Source organism: Eptatretus burgeri, chromosome 5 (genome assembly GCF_056783735.1).
Source record: "Eptatretus burgeri isolate ZD-2024b chromosome 5, Ebu_testis_v1, whole genome shotgun sequence".
In the NCBI taxonomy this organism is placed as follows: domain Eukaryota; kingdom Metazoa; phylum Chordata; class Myxini; order Myxiniformes; family Myxinidae; genus Eptatretus; species Eptatretus burgeri.
The window spans coordinates 92,889,533-92,899,489 of record NC_140965.1 but is presented as its reverse complement, the minus strand read 5'-3'; the positions used below and the strand labels follow the sequence as shown (position 1 = coordinate 92,899,489).

Genomic DNA, 9,957 nt, shown 5'->3' with positions numbered 1-9,957 from the left:
TAAGCCTTGAAAGTTGATGAAAAAAATTCCTGTAAGTGTCCCAACTTTTGTTGATTAGTTACAAATCCCTGGTCTGTATAAAAGCAGTGTTGGAACTGACTGTGTTGCGACACCCTCTGAAGAATTATTTGGACAATATTGCTCTGCAAGAAGTAGTATATTGCTATCATAATTGTGAGAAAAAGATAACTCACAAAGGAAGACAGACAGACCAATATAACCCTTAAAAGTGTAGGTCTTTCCTTGAGAGAAATTGCAAAGGAAGTCAAGGTGTCAGTGAGTACAGTTTCCTACCCCATCAAAAGGTACTTGGAAACTGGAGGAAACTCTGACAGGAAGAGGTCTGACAGACCCAATGCCACAACACAATCAGAAGACAAGTTTCTGAGAGTCAACAGCTTGCGTGATCGGCGGCTCACAGGACAGCAGCTTCAATCACAGCTTAACACTGGTCGAAGTAAGGAAGTCTCATTTTCAACTGTGAAGAGAAGACTTTGAGCTGCAGGTTTGACAAGTCGAGTGGCAGTAAGAAAGCCATTGCTAAGATGGCAAAATAAGAAAGAGGCTTGCCTGGGCCATGAAGTACCGCTAGTGGACTACTGAAAACTGGAAGAAGGTCTTATGGACCGATGAATTAAAATTTGAAATCTTCGGTTAATCACGCAGGGTTTTTGTACGCCATCGAGTCGGCGAAAGGATGGTTCCTCAGTGTGTGACACCAACTGTCAAACATAGAGGAGGAAGCGTGATGATCTGGGGCTCTTTTGCTGGATCCAGATTCGGTGACTTGCACAGAGTGACTGGCACCCAGAACCAAAAGGGCTGCCACAGCATTTTGCCGCACCATTCAATACCCTCTGGTCTATGCCTAGTTGGTCAGGGGTTCATCCGACAGCAAGATAACGACCCAAAACATACCTCCAGGCTGTCAGAACTACCTTAGAAGAAAATAACAAGATGGTAGGCTTCAAATCATGGAATGGCCAGCACAGTCTCCAGACTTAAAACCCATCGAGCTGGTTTGGGATGAACTGGACAGCAGGGTGAAAGCAAAGCCACCTACAAGTGAAACACATTTGTGGGAACTTCTGCAACAGTTTTGGGCAGAACTTTCCGAACAATATTTGATTTCCATTGTAGAAAGAATGCCATGAGTATGTTCGGCTGTTGTATCTGCAAAAGGTGGCTACTTTGACGAGTCAAAAATTTAGATTAAATTTTGTTCAACAAAACGATTCCATGATTTATTTTTATCTGCAATTGTTTATTTGATCTGTGCTTTAATTTCAGAGTCCATTGAAACATTAAACTGCTAAAATTTCAGTAAAACTTTTGACCAGTCGTATGTATATGTATATATATATATATATATATATATATATATATATATATATATATATATATATATATATATATATATATATATATATATATATATATATATATACCAGTTTGCATCCATAGAGCTGCTGAACGGGGTGTCAAACGTCGATGGAAAAAGGCGGGTGTTAACGTCGGTAAAAGAAGTGGGTGAGCCTCTATTGGGCTAACGGGGTGGTGCTGAGGTGTCATCCACCAGACGGTGGTCTCCTTGGTTTAACCTGAGGCGGTCCCTTTGGGTGGGTACCTGGAATGTTCTATCCCTAAGAGAGGATGATCACCTGTCTCTGTTATCATCTGAGCTCAATTGTTTAGACATTGGGATTGCAGCACTCTCTGAGGTTTGGAGACCAGATTGCGGCGAGATAATGGTGGGTGGTTACACCTACGATTGGTCTGGTCGCTCTGATGGTTACCATACTCAAGGATTTGCTGTAGCTGTGTCCAATAAGCTGACTCCAATGATAATTGAGGAAACACCGGTCAACGAGCGTATCATGAGATGAAGGATTCGTCACTTCTTGGGTGTCATTTCCCTGGTCTCTGTTTATGCTCCGACTGAGGCAAGTGATCTCACCATGAAGGACGCATTCATTCTATGCCACGCTCGATTCTTGGAGGATTTCAATGCTTCGACTGGAACTGATGGGGATAGTTATGAGGTGTGTGTTGGTCCCCATGGGTCTGGAACTGTGAACCAGAATAGCACTGAGTTCCTTGACTTTGCAAGAAGTCATGGACTTAGGGTGGCTGGTTCATGGTTTCAGCACCCACAAGCTTATCGCTGGACTTGGTATTCCAATGCTGGTGGTGTGGCAAAGGAGATTGACCACGTGCTCGTTGATGGTCGCTGGAGGATAATCCAGAACTGCAGGGTCGACCGGAGTGCTCAGTTACTCAATACTGACCGCCGGCTTGTTGTAGCAACTCCTAAGTTGCAGCTTCAATCCAGTAGAATGGTACCATCCCAGCCTAGGGTGAATGTTGGTAAGCTCAACGATGAGAGGGTGGCGGAGGGGGATCCTGAAGAGTTGTGGAGTGCCTTTAAGACCACCATCCTTGATGTTGCTGGTAGATGTCTTGGAACTCACCAGATGGTGAAGAAGAATTTTGTCTCTCAAGGGACACTGGATACCATTGACCAGAGTCGCAGGGCCAGGCTGAATGGCAGAGCTGAACTGTTCAGGGAGTGAGGCGTAAAACTGTACGTGCACTAAGGGTGGACAAGGAGGCCTATGTGCGAGAAATCTGTGAGGGGGTAGAGCATCACCTGTGGTCAAGTGATTCTAGTCTTGCTTACAGGAGAAATTGTGCATTGTGTTTGTCCAAGCCCGTACCTCGGTGCACTGCAGGTAGAGCAGAGGGCGGCGGGCTGTTGGCAGAGGAGTCCGAAGTGAAGGCCCGTTGGGCTGGTTATTTTGAGCAGCTGCACCAGTCTGATCCACCAGCTGTCGAGTTGGATGTCAAGGGTGTTACAATCCCTATTGCTGACCCTCCAATCAACTGTGGTGCACCTTCATTTGTGGAAATACAGGCAGCGGTGAACCGGTTGAAATGGGGGTAAAGCTCCTAGGATCTGTGGCATCCATGCTGAACTTCTTAAGGCTGGTAGAAATGCTGCACTCGTGTCGTTGCATGCAGTTCTGTGCTCTTCCTGGAACACAGGCATCATCCCTACTGACTGAAAGAGGGGCCTTGTTGTCCCTCCCTGGAAAGGGAAGGGTGATTGTCAAAACTCCAACAACTACCGAGGGGTGACGCTGCTCTCAGTGCCGGACAAGGTCTTTGCTTGGATAATTCTTGATATGGTTCACCGCCATCTGCTTGAGCACCAGCGTCCAGAGCAGTCAGGCTTTACATCAAAGAGGTCAATGATTGACGGTATCCATGCTCTTCGGATCCTCACCGCATGCAGACGAGAGTTCCGGTAGGGGCTGCTTGCAGCCGATGTTGTCCTCTGTTAAGCATCTGATTCAGTGAATCAGGATCCCCTCTGGAGGATTCTTGGTCTTCGTGGAGTGCCACCAAAACTGTTCAATCTGATGTCTGAACTATACTCTGGGACTGAGAGTGCTGTGAGATGTGGTGGTCCCATCTCTGACTTATTTCCAGTTGTTACTGGAGTTCGTCAGGGGTGTGTACTGGCCTCCACACTTTTTATGAATTGTATGGACTGGATTCTGGGGAGGATGTAGGAGAGATCAAGCTGCAATGCATTGTTTGGGAATGTCAAGATCTCTGACCTTGATTTCGCAGATGATCCATTCATCTTTGCGGAGACTTTAGATATCCTTTTGGGCGCCCTCGAGGTGCTGGATGAGCAGTCGGAGCCACTGGGTGTATGGGTTTCCTGTGTCAAAACTAAGATCCAGGCTTTCAATGGCATCTTGGATGCTGCTATCCTGCCTGTACCTGTTTGTGGTGAGGATGTTGAGGTCACAGAGAGACCAAGTGGATGTTAAGCCAAGTGTCATGTGTGCTAGCATTCATTGGCGGATGTTATTAAGAGCCCACGGTGTCTTTCACAAAGAGTTGGCAAGTTATCTTCAGCACCCTGGAATGAATTACAAATTGCTGTCATTTTCTGCCAAACATCAGACCTGGCCAATCGATTTTGAAGGACTTGGGACAGTGGAGTTCCCTGGCATGATGGAACAAATGACATAGAACTTATGGGGAATGAAATTTCAAAAATATGTGGCAACGAGTGTGAACCTCCTTTCTTGCAGTTGTTGTTGCAAGTCTTATTATTGGTGTTGTTGTTTTGTTTTGAATGATGCATCAGCATTTATGAATGTTTTTGACCCTGTTTTGTCAGCAGGCATGCCCCTGTTTTAGAAAGAATGGAGAGAGTAATTTTGAAATGTACAGATGGAGGATCGGGCTCAGAAAAATGCTCCTCTTAATTGACTGGTCATTTGCAAAAAGTCTCATCTTGGGAAAATCTCAGTGTAACTCACTTGTATTTTTGAGCATTCACCAGGGTGATCTGCCGGAGCCCCCCAAAAATGTCTGTTAATGGGCATACCATATTCAGGAGTGTCCGATGCTTAATTCTAGGCCGGTTTCATTTGGGACCTCCGACGTTGGATCTTATGCCTTTATGAGGGGCTGCTTTTGATGAGCTGGGGGCTAAAGCCACCCTCTATATCCCGGCAGACGTCCATTTTCGAAGCTTCGAGGGATGTTTCGAACATCCTGTGGAGTGCATCCTTGGGACCTCATTCGTTGGAGCTCGATGGCCTGGGCTGCAGGTAAATATATACGTTGTGAATATGTCCATGTGATCACATGCCTGGGAGAAACTATTGTAGGATGAACAAAAATTTTCATTTTCATCAATCAGAAGGAGTCAGGATAATTGTGATTTTTAGCATGGCTCGGGTTCCTAAAGATGGAAATGTGTGATAGCTGTGTGTAGCTCTTTGCCTTCCCTGTTTTATTACTCAATATACAACTCTCACCCTAATGTCACCAGTTGCCAGAGTTTTTTTTCACCCAAAATGTACAGGGTCATTGTCAGTTTATGCTGTCTAAAAATGTATATAACTATTTTTGATATAAATAAGGAGCTGTAGTGACTCACTAATTTTCTCAGTAATTAATTATTTTTTCAAACATGTGAAATCTGGTAGCCAATTAGTTGCATCTTTCCGGAGAGCCAATCAAAGCACGGGATGTTAAAAAGGCTGAGGGCTCATGGGAGTTTTTTGGTGACAACATGTTGGAAGCTTGCACACCTTCACGTACTAAAAGCACCGAGTTCAGCCCCATCGACATTTGCATCAGCCCCTTTGCCACTGTCAACAACATCAGACGTGAGGAAAACTCGTTCTGGCAGACATGTCCATTGGCCGAAGAGATTTGTGCAAGTATTCAGTTTGGGCTGACGTCTATGTCTCCATCATCGATCGTCTCTCTTTGGTTTTCGATCTAGGGGGGAGCTAGTATTGTGACTCACTAATTTTCTCAGTAATTAATTATTTTTTCAAACATGTGAAATCTGGTAGCCAATTCGTTGCATCTTTTCAGAGAGCCAAGCAACGCACAGGATGTTAAAAAGGCAGAGGGCTCACAGGAGTTTTTTGTTGATGACATGTTGAGTGCCTTCACATACCAGCCTGGAAGCTTGCGTGCCTTCACGTACAAGTCTTTCTCATCCCTATTCATGAGTCACTCAACACGTCATTATTTTTCATCGTGACTTTTTGTTTGACTTTATCAAGACTATTGAGCGAAGTGGATATCGTTTGTTTGGTTAAACAACCATGACTGCAACGAACTAATTTTCCTCTTCTGCTTGCCATTTTTTGGCACCATTTCTGAAGCCGCAATGGCTCAGTGCCATTAAATCTTTCCTTCTTTACCAACCGCTGGAGAGATGCCGAAGGAGTAATCGTCAGCCGGACTTCATCTACAACACGTCATTGCATTGTTAATATGAATGAGATTTCTCTTGTTCTGCTTTGAGTATCATCATCTTAACCAGCATACTGAGAGGGAATAATCACCACACACCCAAACGAGTCTGCAGAATAACCCAGAGACACCTAGTCCCATCGGGAGAGGCTGATACTGGGAGACCCAGGATGAACATGTCCAGCTGGCAGGACAGTGGATAGACGGACAACCCACACCTCAAGCTGTGCTGGAGTGACTGACATGTACTTGGTCCCAAAAGCTGTAAGCTTCCCAAGTGTGTATGCATGGCCAGTGGCGTCAAATGCACGGACATGTGCAAACTCAGTACTTGTGACAATCAGTGAGCATCTGTCGAGAGTGATGACAGTTCTGCAGAAGATGAGTCATGTAACAATGAGGACGATGACTTCTGAGCCATTCCTTCATGTGTATGCAGCACAATTTGCATGACTGTGCTCCACATATAATATATGATTTTAAGTTTGAGTTCACAAGAACTTCTTTGACTTGCCACCTTGACTTGTGTCTATTCATGCATTGTGTTGAACAGATATATTACTGTATGAACAGATATAAGTCCTGAAATCAGGATGAGCTTCACTTCTACATGTACATATATTATATTAATATAACCATACAATCGATGCTTCTGCAAGAAATAGTGCAAAAGGAGTATGTGTCCACTTAATGTCTTGAATAATATATTTCATCCAAAAGGAGTTTGTGTATTATGTTAACGATTGCAATATGATTCCCTGACACAAATTAATAAAATAATATGCATGATAAGTGTGAGTTATTTACATACTAGGAAGAGTACCCACCATCCCAATTGACGTGAGAATCTTGCAAGAGTATCCGTCTCCATTGACAGGAAAACTTTAAGTTAATCCATCAATTAAAATAATATTTCATGGACTTTAAAAAGGTCATTTGTGTTGCACTCTTGGTTTCACTCAGAGCCAAAGCTCTGAGCTACTTATACCACCCACCGCAAAATGGTGGTGCAACATTGGGTGGCCGAGGTAGGATTTGTCGAAAAAGAGGGAAAAATATACTGGTTGCAAAATAAAAATTGGCATCAAAATTACTCATGGCTGTTCTCGTGTCATTTCAAAAGTGAATGTTGAGCTTTTCAATGCAGCGTGAGAAGTGGCCGCCATAAACGGGAGACAGACGAACGTACGGACAGACGCCACGGTTCACAATGCATGTGGAATCAGATTTGGAATAGCAGCTTTAAGCCTGTACAATAATCTTGCCAGGAGCCAATAACATTGCACCTAGCCTCACACAGCCAATCAGTGTAACAGCTAACAGATGAGTGGATAGCCATCCTTGTCTTATACATACAGTATATAGATAGTGTGGATATACACAAATTGACAGTCATTTTCCAGAAATATCCTGGTCACAGCACCAATGTCACATAAAATTGAGGTTGAAATTACCACCTTTGTGTACCATATGATAAATAACTATGCCTGGTGTTGACTTAATGGTTGGGTGGTGGGCTGGTGGATCATAGTGTCTTGAGTTGAAATCCTGCTCAGCTGTTAAATGAATACCAGGTGGAGTTGACTCAGCTTGGGAACCTGTCATCCTTTTGAGGTTGGCAAAATGAGTACCAGCTTGCTTGGATGATTGAGCCATTTGAGTATCCTGTGTTGGAGTGGTGACCTGTCCAGGATTTTGCCCAAAAGCCCAGGAGACTGCTTTGGCAGCACTGATGCTCTGAACAGAGTATGGTCCCAATGGATGGATGGTTACTAACTAGTCCATTTGATCACCTAACTTTTAATAATTTTGAGTCAATATTGCCAAGAGTCGTATTCAAATTTCAGTTGCAAAATTGGCGAGAATCGGAAATGGAAGATCAGTGTATAAAATGGGGCACATACGAGTCAACAAATAGGTGCATGATCTCTTTGAATAATGAAATGTAAAACGGTATTATTGAAAAAAAATCATTTTGAGCAGTTTTAGGTGATTATTTCCACCACATATGTAAGTTCATTGTGGCCATTACATTTGACATTTGTGCATATTTTTTACACCATTATATGAATAATTTAATATCCTTGCCAACAAGATGCAAAGCTTTGGTGGAAATAATTGTATACATTCTTTATACACATTAAACTGACAATGACCCCATACCTTTTGGGTGAAAAATGTGGCAATGGTCGACCATAGGGGTAGGGTAGTAGAGGGTGGTCCAAAAAGACCAGGACAACTTTAGTTGTTAATATATTTAGAACCACAAATGATACGATGATACCCTTTGGTTTATATGATACAGAAACTCTTAAAGTTTTATGCACACTATCAATACATTTCAATGTGAGCTCCGTTTGTCATGTGCAGGACATCAAGGTGGTACACGAGTTCTTGGCATGTTCAGCTCGGCATATTTGCTTCCACCAGTGTGCATACAGCTGTGATCCGAGAATGAAGATCCTGCACGTTTGCCACCTTGGTGTTGTAACCAACATCTTTGACAAACCCCCAAAGAAAAAAAATCAAGGGCGGCTATGTCTGATGATCGTGGGGGCCAGGCGGTTGGTCCTTCTCAGCCAATCCAGCGACCTGGAAAATTTTCATTCAGGATGGCTCCAATGACTAAGGCCCATTGTGGGGGAGCGCCGTCCTGTTTAAAAATGATATCAGGTTGCAGGTCTTCAATCTGTGGGAAAGCAAATCCTTCCAACATGTTCATGTAAATTGTTGAGGTCACTGTATCCTCCACAAAGAAAAACGGAACCACCAAGCAGTCATGAAGAAGGCCACACCACACATTCATTGACCTTTGGACTGTTGCATATGTGTTCAATGACCACGTGAGTGTTTTCAGAGCCCCAAATCCTCACAATGTGCCAGATGACTTTGCCCAATATGTGAAAGCAAGCTTCATCTGTGAACATGACCTTTTTCAGGTGATCTTCATCATCCTTTATGTGACTGAGCATTTCCAAGGCAACTGCCTTGTGTTTGGTTCGTCATTTGGTTTGAGTTCCTGCAGAATCGGCACCTTAAGGCCCGGTCACACCTTGACGTTTTAGCCAGCGATGGCAACGTATTAAAATGTATGTAAAACGCTGGCTGACGTTGAACTTTTGATGTTTTTTTTTAAGATTCGGACGTATTCATAACGGGTTGATCGTATGCATAACATATTAGTAATGGACACAGAACGTTTCGTTGTGTTATAGATAACTTATACCAACGAATGCTGACCTGTTGTCGGCCTACACAACCGATGCCCAACGATAGTCTAACTTCGGCATAGCGCGTTGCACGCATCGCCGACGATGTCGTGACGTAGCCTATTAAAAGGCTGACGCACAACGATTCGAATCATAACTGCCGTAGAAATGGAAGTGTCAACATCGCGGTCACACCTTGGCGATCTTGCCAGCGTATGCCGACCTAAGAAAAATGTGTCTAAAACGTTGGGGCACGTCAAATACGGTATGAGTAAGTTTGGTATACGTGAGTACAACGCTAAAGCACGCTATCATACGTCGTAGTAAGTAGAGTACGTCAAGAAATTTTAAACATGTTCAAAATTTTACGACGTACTCGGCGTATGACACACGTTCCGCATGCGATGGGGATAAGTTTTACACACGATATGTGGACGCTTACACACGTCCACAAACGCTACTTATAAGCTACTCATAAGTCGAAACACGTCGCGGTAATGTCTTTTTTACGCGAAACTTATTTCTAACTTGTGTTTGACGTGCTTTGAACCAATTCTTTACGTAGTCCCAACACACATCGACGTATGTAGACGTATTCCAATGACGTCTTCCGGTCGACAAAAAAAAAATAAATGAACGTGTTTCTAGGTTACAACTGCCATATAAAGACGTGTTCCCAGCGGTTTTGGGAATTGGTATATAAAAATGCTGCTCATAAAAGGGGAACCCAACAGTGTTTTCGAGTTCCTTTTTTGAGTCGATGTCCATGTCAGCAGTATCAGTATCAGTATTAGTATTAGTATTAGTATTAGTATTAGTAGTAGTTTGTTCATGTTGGCAGTAGTAGGTGAGTGTGAGGGGGAGGGTGTGGGTTATGATGGATCCTCCTTGCGTCCGCGTGTCCACGGGTAGGTTCATAGGCTGCCACTCAACGATTTAAATGGCTGCA

The 9,957-nt window shown here is 43.6% G+C and overlaps 1 long non-coding RNA gene across 1 annotated transcript in view; it reads left to right on the top strand.

Annotated features, from left to right (window-relative positions):
* LOC147026967 (uncharacterized) overlaps positions 1-9,326 on the top strand; it is a 166,325-nt gene extending 156,999 nt beyond the window's left edge. Inside the window, exons 4-5 of the long non-coding RNA XR_015058579.1 lie at positions 4,540-4,634; positions 8,170-9,326. This is a non-coding gene — a long non-coding RNA (uncharacterized LOC147026967). The remainder of the gene's footprint in view (positions 1-4,539; positions 4,635-8,169) is intronic.
* The last annotated feature ends 631 nt before the right edge of the window (positions 9,327-9,957 follow it).